Source organism: Triticum aestivum, chromosome 2B, assembly GCF_018294505.1.
Source record: "Triticum aestivum cultivar Chinese Spring chromosome 2B, IWGSC CS RefSeq v2.1, whole genome shotgun sequence".
Taxonomy (NCBI): domain Eukaryota; kingdom Viridiplantae; phylum Streptophyta; class Magnoliopsida; order Poales; family Poaceae; genus Triticum; species Triticum aestivum.
In genome coordinates, this window is record NC_057798.1 from 796991253 (window position 1) to 797006197 (window position 14945).

Sequence of the window (14945 nt, forward strand, 5' to 3'; positions counted from 1 at the left end):
GCTTTTGACCAATTGGTCTAAAATGGTCATAAATTTATGACCAATTCCTTGAGGGTCACTGACAGAAGGTCATAAGTTGACATATTTCTTGTAGTGTATATCTAGCCCATATGTAGGGCGGCTCGGGCGCGTCTGCCACGTCTGCCAAGCCCACCACTGACCCTATTCCGTCCAAAACATAGGTGAGCTCAAAAAGACCAGGTTCGAACGCTGCTATTACAATCCAAACACCCTAAGGAAACACTGCCCAAACATATAGGTGAGCTCAAAAAGACCATACAGGAAATAAGCACATCAGCAGCCACAGCCTCGCACTTCACACACCACAGCATGATTCGTGTGGCTTCATGCGATCTGCTGACCGATTGTAACCATACGATGAGCATGATCTGTTCGCACGTTTTTGTGCACAAAACAGACATGGTTGCATAAACATTTGCCGCATCATATGTAATAAGTACATATTATTTTGTGTATCATAATATATTCCCATGTCCGTGTGTATATACTCGTCATGCAAAGCAATTTTCCTAGTACATTTAACAAAAGCAGGCAGAAATTAAAAAAAAATCATGGCGTTAATCCAGGAGGTGATCATGAACAGAGTAAATAAACCTTCATAACTTGAGGGACTAGTTTCAATCTCCACCATTTTATATGTGCCTAAATCGCACAATTTGATTCTTCGTCATTTTGTAAGAAAAATGTAATTACTTGTCCATGGTGTCAAGGTAATGGTGATCCGAAGGGCTTGTCATCAGTTTTCGTCCCCTTGGGAAAATAGTGCCCGTTCGCATGCAGAACGTTCCTCGCCATGGTAGCATCGGATGTCTCTGTTGTATCATCGCCGTCATATGTGGGCACAAGTAACCCTGAGCTTGGTGATGACGACAACGGCCACCAGTTCCCTGTCAGGTATTGCTTAACCCGAGTCACCATGCTGCCTGTCCTTTGAAACAAAGACCGACTTGCAAAGCCCAAAGGGTTTGTCCTCGTCATTGCCGGGTTGTCGCCTTCGACACCGTTATTTGTGCGTTCACCGGTACGAGCCACTGACAGCCACTAGACAAATGATTGAGTATTTGAGTTGGTTCAAGTGTTGAACGGAAAGTTGGCGGTCCATGTTTGGAAGATTTATTAGTGTATGATTTGCTCGACCGACCTTGCCATTAAGGTGTATCTAGCTAGTGAAGCGCAACGTGATTAGGGTTGAGCCGCTTCCGTCCGCCTCTCAGCGGCGGCGCCGGCGCCGGCTGTATCCTCACGTGATTTGCTTCAACGTCATGAAGACTACATCCGTAGCATTATTACGTATGGCTCCCATGGTGTCTTTGCATCGGGATCTTGGCTGCTGATTGGATTGGAAGTCAATCTCAAGATCGTTCAAGTTTTCTGTCCCGTCATTGGCTTCGGCAACGATCGGTGTTTTGTCCCGACGCTGGTTTTGGCCGCAGTCGGTTTTCTGTCCTGCAGGGCTGGCCGATCTCTCGGCAAGGTTCATGCAGTCTGGCTCTCTATCTACTTTGCTCCTTGCGAGCTAGATTCTGGACGAACGTCCGTTTGACTACTTCGGCTGTTGTTTCTTGGATGATCGAGGGGGGCCGCTGTCAGCAATGAAAGCTCTAGTTTGGAACTGTCAGGGGCTGGGGAACGCCCCGGCAGTTCGAGCTCTGCTGGATGTCTAACGAAGAACTGATCCCAATGTGGTATTTTTGTCGGAGACCCACTTAGAGCGCTATCCGGCAGAGTGTTTGAAGCGGCGACTTAAGATGGATGGTATGATTGTTAATCCGAGTGATGGTAGAAAAGGTGGAGTTGTTCTATACTGGAGGAAAGAAATAAAAGTTGTTCAATTGTTCTCAGATCCTTAAACTATATTGATGTGAGAATAGATGATAATGTTGGTCCGTGGAGGCTGACAGGCATGTATGGGGAATTTAAATGGGAGGAAAAATACAAAGACCTGGAATCGATTTAGAAACTTGAAATCTCAGCATGGTCTTCCTTGGGTTGTCATAGGTGACTTGAATGAAATCACATGAAAAGGAGGGGGGGGGGGACCAAGACCGCTGCAATATATGCAACCTTTTCAAGATACCTTGACTGATTGTGACTTAGTTGATATGGGCTATAACGGTGAAAAGTTTACCTGGCATCGTGGATTAATTAGGGAGAGGTTGGACAGGGGAGTCTGTAATCGCGGCTGGCCTCAGCTTTTCCCGAATGCTGCTGTACAAAATTTGGAGTACAATCACTCAGATCATCGACCACTGCTACTAGACACTCAATTTTTGGTAGCAGATAATCATATCCGAGAGGGTAGACGTACTTTTGAAGCTAGATGGTTGCATGAAAAGGAATTCTCAGAGAAGGTACAACAAGCATGGGATGACGCACAGATTTATGCTACAGGCAATGGCGTGATGGCAAAACTTGAGTACATGCACGCGTCATTTCATGACTAGGATCAGCGAGTTTTGAAGAAGCCTAAGAAACGACTTCACAAAGCACAACGGGAGCTTGATCAGGTCCTTAGTGGCCCGGTTAGTGTTGAATCAGAGGCAAAAAAGAAGGAGTTGTCCGATTTGGTGGAGTTTTTCTTAGAACTTGAAGAAATCAGTGTGTTACAAAAATCAAGGGTGAGCTGGCTGAAGTTTGGGGATCGGAACACGGGATTTTTTCATAGTTTTGCGTCTGCAAGAAGAAAACGTAACAGAATTTCACGTCTAAAAGATGACATGGGCCAATGGCTGGAAGGTACAAGTGTGATTAATCATCTCATTCATTCTTATTTCACTATTCTCTTCACGTCTGAGGTGTATGAGACAGATCCTAATTTCCTTGCAAAAGTGAAAGAAAAGGTTACTTTCCAAATGAATGAGATGCTGCTTAATCCTTATTCACCAGTGGAGGTTAAAAAAGCCATTGATAGCATTGGTGATCTTAAGGCCCCGGGGCCGGATGGGCTACATGCCATCTTTTATAAAAAATATTGGCATGTCTTCCGGGATGATATTACTAATGAAGTTCTTCATGCACTCAACTCTGGTATGATTCCAGAGGGGTGGAATAATACAGTGGTGGTTTTGATACCTAAAGTTGACTCTCCCGAATCGATTACTCAATTTCGTCCTATAAGCCTTTGCAATGTTATCTACAAGATAATATCTAAGATGCTTGCTAATCGATTGAAGACCATTCTGCCTGAGATCATTTCAGAAACACAGAGTGCTTTTGTGCCTGGTAGATTAATAACTGATAATATTTTGGTAGCTTATGAGTGTGTTCATAAAATCAAGAACAAGAGAAACGGGCAATCAGGACTCTGTGCCATTAAGTTGGACATGCATAAAGCATATGACAGAGTTGAATGGGTATTTTTGAGGAATATGATGCTGAAATTGGGTTTTTATGGCCAGTGGGTGAATTTAATTATGAATTGTGTTTCTTCAGTGAAATATACAATCAGGTATAATTCTCAGGAGACAGAAGAAGTCACACCAACAAGGGGCCTTCGACAAGGGGACCCTTTATCGCCGTACTTATTTCTCTTGTGTGCAGAAGGTCTATCTAGTATACTGCGGTTTGAAGAAGAAGCTGGTGGCATTGATGGGGTTAGGGTGTGTAGAAATGCACCGCCAGTCTCACACCTTTTATTTGCTGATGATTCCATAATCCTCATGATGGCGGATATGTTAAATGCAGCTTCCTTACAGTAGGCACTAGATGATTATTGCACTAACTCTGGCCAATTGGTGAGTAGATCAAAATCAAGCATATTCTTTAGCCTTAATACCAGTGTGGTGGCGAGGAAAGAAATTTGTCAAGAATTACATATTGATACTGAAGCACTCTCAGATAAATATTTAGGCCTACTGGCTCTGGTAGGAGCAGAGAGGAGTGATTGCTTCAAGCCTTTTGTTGAGAGAATCAGAGAAAGAATTGGTGTTTGGATGGCCAAGCTTTTATCAATGGGCGGTAAAGAATTGTTATTGAAAGCAGTTGCTCAAGCTATTCCTGTGTTTGCCATGTCGGTGTTTAATATCCCTAAGGGGGTCTGTAAGGACATAACGGACCTCATAGCACAGTTTTGGTGGGGAGGCGATGGAGACAAGAAAAGTATGCACTGGTATTCCTGGTGGAAACTATGTATTCCAAAGAAGATGGGAGGAATGGGGTTTCGACACCTTCACTCTTTTAATTTGGCCTTGCTAGCTAAGCAGTGTTGGAGATTGATAACTTGTCCAGATTCCCTTTGTGCTAAGGTGCTGCGTGCTAAGTATTATCCGCATGGCAATTTATTATTGGCTGGACAAAAAAATGGCTCCTCTTTTACTTGGCAAAGTTTGGTAGCAGGGCTGCAAACATTTAAAAGGGGCCATATTGGCGCATTGGTGATGGTAACAAGGTTAATATTTGGACTGATCCATGGATCCCATCTAGTCTAGACCGTCATATAATCACGCAAAGGGGTCAAACTCTAATCTCCAAGGTATTAGACCTAATTGACCCGACAAACGGAGAATGGGATGAAGTACTGATTAGAGCTATATTCAATCCAGTGGATGCTAGGAGGATTCTCCAAATTCCTTTGAATTATGAGGCTTTTGAAGATTTTATTGATTGGCATCACACCCGAACTGGTATTTTTTCGGTGAAAACTGCATACCACGCAGAATGGGCACATAAATTCAGAGGCAATCGAACTGGTCCTGGTCCATCAGTTGACAATCCGATTTGGAACAAGATTTGGCAGCTTCAGGTCCCACGGAAAGTACAAATATTTTGCTGGAGAAGTTTGCATGGAGTGGTCCCAGTTCGATCAATCCTAACGAACAGACATATCCCAACATCTAGTGAGTGTGCTATCTGTCAGCAAGGAGCCGAAGATATCCGCCATCTTCTGTTTCTATGTAAACCAATTGTTGAGATATGGCAAAGATTGGGTATATACGATATTATAGTTGATGCACTAGTGATTGACCGATCAGGATCGGCCATTCTTGAATATCTATTGATGTCCACTTCAGGTTCACTACCGCATGCTTCTAGTGTTGGGATTGGAGAAGCAGTTGCTACTGCAGGTTGGTACATCTGGTGGGTTAGAAGGCAGATCACTAATGTAGAGAGGGTACCACCAGCTGGGAAGTGTGCTGCATCTAGTATTTCGATTGCTGCAAATGCTACACGGTAAGTTTCTTTGTTGCCGGATGTGGAGAAGAGATGGACCAAGCCTGAACTACGTTTTGTGAAGCTGAATGTAGATGCTGCGTACCATACGGACGAAGGAGCTGGTACTGCAACGGCTATATTACGCGACATCAGGGGTAATTTTATTGCTGCGTCATGCATATACTATCCTATAGCTGCTAATGTTGTTACATCTGAAGCTATGGCAATGAGGGATGGTCTAGCCTTTGCTAACACCATGGGATTTCATGCTATTGAAGCAGAATCAGATTCTTTGGAGGTAATCAATTTTTGCACTGGACATGATCATTGGTGGGATGCTGCAACAGCAATATATGCGGAAATCTTGGACTTGGCTACGGATGTAGGGAAGGTCAATTTTATGCACTGTTTTAGAGAGGCTAATAGTGTTGCTCATGAGCTAGCTCAATTTAGTTTTCATAATAAACTTTGTAGTATTTGGGATGGTGATCCCCCTAGTTTTCTCCTCGGTACACTAGCCGGTGATGTAAACATTATGTTCAGTTAAATAAAGCTAGCCATGATGGCCTTCCTAAAAAAAAGGTGTAGCTAGCTAGTGTTGGGTGCTTTACACATACTTTAGTCCCTTGCATGCGTGCTTAATTCCTAGCTAGATGGCGACTGCTCAAAAGTAATTTGATTTGTTAACCTGTAATCGTAGGATATCAGATTGCATGGCAATCACTCGTTCTTAAAACCAGCATTCTTAAGATCAAAGAGTCGGGCGGAAAAAGGGGAGAGCTCCCCGTTCCTGGTTCTCCTGTAACTGGATTCCCCGGAACCACAAGAATCCTTAGAATGGGATTCCAACTCAGCACCTTTTGTTTTGAGATTTTGAGAAGAGTTGCTCTTTGGAGAGCACAGTACGATGAAAGTTGTAAGCTGTGTTCGGGGGGGAGTTATTGTCTATCGTTGGCCTCTATGGTAGAACCCGTCGGGGAGGCCTGAGAGGCGGTGGTTTACCCTGTGGCGGATGTCAGCGGTTCGAGTCCGCTTATCTCCAGCCCGTGAACTTAGCGGATACTATGATAGCGATAGCACCGAATTTTGCCAATTCGGCAGTTCGATCTATGATTTCACATTCATGGACGTTGATAAGATCCTTCCATTTGCGCACCATGTCACGGCAGAAGTCATCACAAGCATGGATGTGGTTGGCGTACGTTTCACTATTATTTCGATAAACTTTCGATCTAATCATCAACTATCACAAGCATGGATGTGGTTGGCATACGTTTCACTATTATTTTGATAAACTTTCGATCCATCAACTATTAAAGCAGTACAAAGACCATCATTAATAACAAGAATTACATCCAGGTCTATACACCACCTAACTTTGTTTTACAAGACTAGCTAGGACGTACGTTAAATAGTTTTTCGTTACTCCTTTCATATCTAGACAAATCTAAGACAAATACTCCTTTAGGGATTAGGAGTAATATAGATCAGAGCGAGTCCCTCTAAAAAATAAAATAGTTCTCCATTACAGTTTATAAATATGACAACACTTCTTCTATCTATATATATATATATATATATATATATATATATATATATATATATATATATATATATATATATATATATATATATATATATATATATATATATAGTCATGTACTCTACATTCGTCCCCCGAGAACATCAGCGTTATGAGCAATAGGAAGGACGCACATCACACCTGCTTTAGAAATGTGTGTTCCCCAAAGATCAAGTTACATAGTTGGTATATATCATTAAAACAAGTTACTCCTTTCGTCCGAAATTACTTGCAGCTCAAATGTATAAAAGCATCTACAGCCGGGCGCCTCAAACCGGTTCCAAATGCCCGGGCGGGCGGATCGGTCACTGACCGGTAAAAAAAAAGTCAACCCACCCAGGCGCCTCAAGCCGGCCTCAAATGCTCCAGCATCCCTTATATCTAGCCCATATGTAGGGCAGCTCAGGCGCGTCTGCCACGTCTGCCAAGCCCACCACCGACCCTACTCCGTCCAAAACATAGGTGAGCTCAAAAAGACCAGGTTCGAACGCTGCTATTACAATCCAAACACCCTAAGGAAACACTGCCCAAACATATAGGTGAGCTCAAAAAGACCATACAGGAAATAAGCACATCAGCAGCCGCAGCCTGGCACTTCACACACCACATCATGATTCGTGTGGCTTCATGCGATCTGTTGACCGATTGTAACCATACAATGAGCATGATCTGTTCGCACGTTTTTGTGCACAAAACAGACGAATCCACCATAGGGAAATTGATGGCAAATATTTCCCCTTGCCACATGGCACACATGGTTGCATAAACATTTGCCGCATCATATGTAATAAGTACATATTATTTTGTGTATCATAATATATTCCCATGTCCGTGTGTATATACTCGTCATGCAAAGCAATTTTCCTAGTACATTTAACAAAAGCGGGCAGAAATTAAAAAAAAATCATGGCGTTAATCCAGGGAGGTGATCATGAACAGAGTAATTCAACCTTCATAACTTGAGGGACTAGTTTCAATCTCCACCATTTTATATGTGCCTAAATCGCACAATTTGATTCTTCGTCATTTTGTAACAAAAATGTAATTACTTGTCCATGGTGTCAAGGTAATGGTGATCTGAAGGGCTTGTCATCAGCTTTCGTCCCCTTGGGAAAATAGTGCCCGCTCGCATCCAGAATGTTCCTCGCCATGGTAGCATCGGATGTCTCTGTTGTATCATCGCCGTCATATGTGGGCACAAGTAACCCTGAGCTTGGTGATGACGACAACGGCCACCAGTTCCCTGTCAGGTATTGCTTAACCCGAGTCACCATGCTGCCTGTCCTTTGAAACAAAGACCAGCTTGCAAAGCCCAAAGGGTTTGTCCTCGTCATTGCCGGGTTGTCACCTTCGACACCGTTATTGTCAGCCGGATTCTGTAGACCATGGTCCTAAAATAAGATAAAACATATTGGTAGCACAATTAAGATGAATCCATCGAGATAATAATTCAGTATAAAATATATGAGGTCCTAAATTCAGTATAAAAAATTTGTCCAGTGGTTTAGTTTTCTTTGGTGGAGACTGGTCGGGACAACCCAAAGTGATTTTGATTTTTCTTTGTCGAAGTGGACAATGTTAGAAAGATAGATGTATACCGTGTTAACTGCGGCTGCGGTTGGTTCTTGAGGTGCATCACCCATGTCGTCGACCACTACCCAGTTCTCCATTAAATTCAACAGATTCATGTAGTGCTCCTCCTTGACGACACGAATCTCTTGGGGCAATACCTGCAGCACAAGTACGCCCAATCAAATCAACAACAACTAATGAGTTGAGTAGAATCCAACAAAAAGCAACTATATAGAAAGTGTTCACGTACCATTGACATGCTACCATCACCCCATTTGACTTGGACGTGTCCATTATGAAGTTCAGCAACATGCCCCACCCACGAAAGGTCAGATGCAGCAGCACTCTTCTTCTTCTTCTTGCTATGAATCAATGGTATGGTTTCTTCACCGTTGGCTGATCCTGACGGTAGGAGGCGAATGACAATATCTCCATAGTAAGCATATAGGTAAGAAGAGTCTCTTTTCAGCGGGTATACAGTCACGGCATCGTCACACGCAACCTCACCAGCCCCGTTCAACCATGACACGCAAGCCGTCCGGTCTCCATAGTGCAGGCTCCTGAGGACGCCCACGGGCCTTGATAATGGAGTTCCATCAGCAACAATGTCATTGTTTACACTAGTAGTAGTCTTGTCATCGTGGTCACCGGTAGAATGAACATGAAGAACACCGACAACGTGATGTCCCGGGAATAACTCTCCATCCACTACTTGAAAGGGGGCGACAGTCGCTGAACTTATGCCTTGTTGTCGTGTGCCGTCCTGCCATAGCACGTCAAGGGAGGTACGTGTGTTGGCAACGACCATGGGAAACTCCAGCTCGGCCTGAGCAGTTGGTGCTTCACATTCATCATCCTCAGTCGCATTGTCTTTGTGAAAAAAGCAGCGGTCAGCTACCCCCAGCTACAATCGTACGCGGCACAGAAGAAAGTAAGATCGTCCGGGTTCTGGTAGGCCGAAGGGGCCGATGCCTTGACGAGCTCCTTGTCCGTGCCATGGTGCATGGATGCAATCCAGTAGACAAGGACAGCGGACGTCTGTAAGTTGCTGACGGTGCCCATCTGACGGTTAGGGTTCCAGGAGCCGTTGAGCCAGCGTGCTGCCTTGAAGAGGGAAGACGGGTCTGGCGCACGGACGCACTGCCCAGGGTTGAAAAGAGTGTTCATTTGACCGCGATACACTCGTTGTGTTTTGTTGCCGCCAGCTGAGGTGTCATGCACTAGTTGTAGCTTCTTGGACTCTGCGTTGGTGACCCTGCAGACCGCCCCGTCATCGAACAGCACATCCACGTCGATGGACACCTCGACAACCCGGCCAAGCCACGGCCCGGACACGACAAAGTCGCCGAGGTTGAAGCTCCTTACGTGCCGGAGGGTAGACGGGGGCACGCCCCTGATGACATGTGTCCCCGCGGCATGCTTGGCCAGGTCGAGCACCGTGGTGACGCTGGTGACGACGCCGAGCCGACCACCTGTCCGGGGCGCAGGTGTCTCCTGTCCACCACCGTGAGATCGCCGGCGTTCTTGTACACAACAGTGTTGTCGGCGAGGAGGACCATGAATACGTTGACGGGGATGTCGTGGTCCGCCTTGGCGTCCGCAATGACGAGGCCATGGTGGCGGAGCGTGTGCCCGAAGCTCACGAGGTCTAGCAAGTCAACATCGTGGGATTCCGTGGCGGCCATCTTTCTTCCAGCGAGACTGCTTGTTCGATTGATTGCCAGAGTAGGCTCGTATAAGATGCTCACGGCCGGTGGTGTTGCAAGCTAGTAATATACTTACTACGTGTATATATATAGGCTAATAATAGAACCTGCCGGCAGCTGTCTGAGTAGGATTAGAATTCCTAATACTACTCTCTGTCCTCTCCTGTGCACGATCGGTGTACGTACCATATGGTAAATAATAACTTCGGCGTGACCGATTCGTCCTCCTGTGCACAATCGGGCTTAATTTTGGGTACGAGTTCGGATTGGACTCCTATAAAATAGCGTGATCGGTGTCTGAGTAGGATTAGAATTTCCAGTATTGTAGTATGAAAATTTCGCCGGCAAAGTAGCACTGTTTTGCTTTCCCACGGCGTGGCTGCAAAGTACTCCATCCAGATCGCTCTTGACGGTCCGCTAATTGGGGGATTAGCAGCGGCATGATGGATAGGAAGCGAGACATCAGGTATGATCCATCCGTTTAATTTCCTCTTCGGTCGAGAGCATGGGTTAATTTGACAATCTTGGTACTCTTATCCTTCAAAAACAATTTAGGCGAAACCGTAGGAAGAGTTCCTACCGTGTATTTTCTTCAATAAATTTTCATGTAAAAGCTTACATGCGAAACTGTCCTTCATTATTTAGACGAGTATTTGATTAGAGTAGATGGCTGATGAAAGTATTATTAGACCAACAAACCAAAACGCCGTGTCGACTTACATTTCCCTTCTCAATGTAAGTTTTAAAAAATTTACGAAGGTAGCGACTAATCGGTTGAACGGTGTAGCAGACCATGTCGTAAAACCCACACAAACAGCATTTATGCAAGGACGCAACATTTTAGATGGATTGGTCGTCCTGCACGAAACTGTACATGAGCTGCACCGGGGAAAAAAAAGAACGGTGTCATTCTTAAAATTGATTTTGAGAAAGCCTACGACAAAGTTAAGTGGCCCTTCCTGTTGCACACCTTACGCATGAAAGGGTTTTCACAAAAGTGGTGCCGCTGGGTAGAGAGCTTTATCTCTGGCGGTAGTGTGACCATAAAAGTTAATGAAGACGTTGGCAACTATTTTCAGACAAGGAAGGGGCTTCGTCAAGGCGACCCCGCATCTCCTATTCTATTTAACATTGTGGCCGACATGCTAGCTACCCTTGTGGAGCGGGCCAAGCTGGATGGTCAAATTAGCGGGGTCATTCCACTCCTGGTAGAAGATGTTCTATCCATTCTACAATATGCAGATGACACGATTCTATTTATGAATCGTGATCTAGATAAAGCAAGAAATCTCAAGCTACTCTTATGTGCCTTTGAGAAACTTTCTGGTCTCAAAATTATTTTTTGTAAGAGTGAACTTTTTTGCTTTGGAGATGCTACAGAATCTTCACCCGAGTATGCCGACATTTTTGGGTGCCAGCTCGGGTAGTTTCCGATTAGGTATCTGGGTATCCCCATACACTATCGGCGTTTAACTATCGCTGAGTGGAAGCATGTGGAAGAGAGAATTGAGAAACGTTTAGCCAGTTGGAAGGCCAAACTCTTGTCATATGGGGGGCGATTGATCTTGATCAATTCTGTCCTAAGCAATATGGTTTTATACATGTTGTCATTCTTCCACCTGCCGAAAGGGATTCTACAGCGGCTACATTACTTTAGATCCAGATTTTTTTGGCAGTATGATAACGAAACCAAGAAATATAGACTGGCTAGGTGGAGCGTATTATGCAGACCTAAAAGCCAAGGGGGTCTGGGAATCCAAGACCTTGAGATTAAAAATATCGCTCTTCTCAGCAAGTGGGTCTATAAACTACTCACTCAGAATGGAGTATGGCAGGAAATCATATGTGGGATCCAATGCCATTTCTCAAATTCATTGGAAACCTGGAGATTCACATTTTTGGAGTGGTGTCATGAAGGCCAAGGAATTCTTCTTCCAATTTGGGACCTTCTTGGTTAGGGACGGTGCTCAGGTTCGTTTCTGGGAAGATACCTGGCTAGGGAACACTCCACTAATGGTGCAATATCCGAGCTTATACCGGATCGTCAGACATAAATTTGTCACGATCAAACAAGTTTAGGACAGGAAATCCCCGATATTTCTTTCCGTAGGGATCTTTTGGACACTCATCTGACAGCATGTGAATTACTCACTCGCCTGGAGGACATTCAACTGTCAGATGAGTCGGACGCTTTTCGATGGAACTTGCTTCAGAATGGCAAATTTTCGGTCAAATCCATGTATGATGCAATGGTTCATTGTGATGTTCCTGTAGATAATAGGAAATTGTGGAAGCTAAAAATTCCCCTAAGAGTGAAGATTTTCCTCTGGTTTCTGAACAAAGGTGTCATCCTAACTAGAGATAATCTGGCACGACGAAACTGGCATGGTTTCAGGACATGTGTCTTTTTGCCAACATGACGAGTCTATCAAACACTTATTTTTTGAGTGCAAGTTCGCTCGGGCAGTTTGGGCTATGGCCCAAGTAGCTTCGAATTTATACCCACCACGTAGTGCACGGAATATGTTCGGCAACTAGTTTCAGGGTATAGATAAACAATTTTCTGCACATATTCTTGTGGGAGCGACGGCCTTATGCTGGGCAATGTGGCTTACCAGGAATGATGTGGTTTTTAACAATAAATTTGTCTCATATCCTATGCAGGTTATTCATATTTGTACACGATGGCTCCGTACTTGGTCTATCCTGCAGAAGTCGGAAGACAAGGACATTTTTATGATGGCGTCTACAGGCTGGACCGTATGGCCAGGGAGGTTTTCTACCCCCATGGATGGCGGTGTGATTTACGGATAGGATCTACCGCTCCTTAGGCTTGACACAATTTATTGCTTGGCATTGTATCAAATTATTTTATTTTTAGGGTGCTCTCGATTTTTTGGCTGTGTGCATCTAGCTATGCAGAGGCCAGGCTTTCTTTCGATATAATTGTATCACCTCGATATATCTATTCAATGAAATGTCCTTTATCGAAAAAAGCCTATTATGACATGCGGTATTTATGGAAAAAAGGTGTTGCTAAATATTCAGCAAAAGGTGTTCCTTCAGTATCGTCACACCATACCTTTTTTATGGGGGCTCGTAGCATCATACATGTACCTCCATTCCCAGCCTATTCAGCAAAAGCACCGTCCAAGTTGAATTTGAGCCATCCCGCCGGCGGTGGCTCCCGCCGCTCATTCAGGGGTGTGCTAGCACGACCACTAGCCTTACCAAGATTGGCTAGAGCACCAGCATGTATCATCGGGTCACATATGAACATCTTCCCCTTCACTGTGTCTGCCAGAGGATATAGTTGAATGCACAAGAGCGAGGAGATGTAGCCATTAATTAAGGAATCAGCCTAACGGTTCCGTGGGCATAAGGTTCTTCTCTTGCGTGATATTTTTGCATACATGCCAAGATCGCCATAGTTTCATTAACACCACCATGCACAACGTGTCCGACAATGGATATAAAACGTCAAAGAGCCAGTCTGGCCAATTGTTTCAGATGGATCCGGCTTGCCTGCTCCCTTCCCATGCTCCCATTCATGCTCCCACTTCATCCTACGGCTGTCCTTTTCTCTTTTTCTTTTTTAATCTAATCATCTCCCCCCCCCCCTGATATTCAGGGGGTGGGGCCGGGCCTTATTTTCTATCAATCAAATCAAGCCAAATACGCGGGAGCACGGATGGGAGCACGGGGAGGGAGCAGGCAAGTCTCGTCCGTTTCAGATGGCCTGAATATTTGGTAGCCCAATCCATCTCCATTGCCCTCCATATAGGTCCACAGCTCTGGGACACCTGCACATCGCGTGGAAACTATCCTCGCGTTCCACACCATAGAGAGGGAGCATACGGTTACTTCCCAAATTTCACAATAAAATTATTCGCCCATATAGCCAAGGAACTGGAACCAACTACCATGCAAAAACCCATACCTTTGGGTGAGCAGGGCATCCCCATATGGTCTCCAGATGGCATGACGACCATCCAGTGCCCTACTAGATGCCCTCGCCAATTGACTATTTTTCTCATCCTTGGCGAAGCGGAAAGCCGGCCAAACAGAGAACACGCTGGATTTCTCCGATGCCTAAGCGAGGACGTAATCAGGGACTGAAGTGGATGTCCTGCTGATGCTAAGTGGTCCCCCCTCACTCACTAGGGGCTACCCATAGTAGCAGCGTTAGTCTTGAGCTCGCGCTACTCCTAAGGCGGTTAGCAATAGCGTGGGCTACCCTACACGTGCTGCTACTGCGGCCAACCCGGGCCTAGCTCACCGGCCTAACTTAGCAGCACTGCGGGTTACAGGCACGCGCTATAGCTAAGTGTCCTAGCAGCTGCGTGGGTTGGTGCCCCGCGCTACTGCTTATCCCACCTAATCCTCTCCCATGCGCACGACCTCACTCTCCCTCTCCACTCTCTCCGTCCTCTCCATTTCCCCCCGCGCTGCCCCTGCATTGCTTGCTGCCGCCGTCGTCTGCATTACCTTGTTGCTACCATCGTCACCCACTACCTTCGTCCCCCCCCCCATCGTATGTCTCCCTCCCACCCTCTCCCTCCACCCCTCCATCCTCCCTCCAGCACTCCGACCCTCTCCCTCCATCCCTCCCTCCCTCCTACATTGCATAAATGGATGGATGGAACTAGGTTTTTTTAGCAATGCTTGCATAGATAGATGGGTAGACAGATGGATGGAACTAGGTTTTTTTGTTAGTAATGCTTCATAGATAGATGGATAGATAGATGGATGGATGGATGGATCTTAGGGGTAGAACTAGGGTATTTTTGGTAACATAATTTTTTAGTAAAAAACTAGTAATAGAATTTTTTTTAGTAAATGTAGGCCGTTTCAATGGTGTTGCTAATACAATTTTTATGAATGGTAATAAAATAGAAAATTTAAATTAGAAA

The 14945-nt window shown here is 45.1% G+C and overlaps 1 pseudogene; it reads right to left on the bottom strand.

Moving 5' to 3' along the window:
• Positions 1 to 7670: 7670 nt before the first annotated feature.
• Positions 7671 to 10170, bottom strand: LOC123042838 (probable ubiquitin-conjugating enzyme E2 23; annotated as a pseudogene).
• Between the last annotated feature and the right edge of the window lie 4775 nt (positions 10171 to 14945).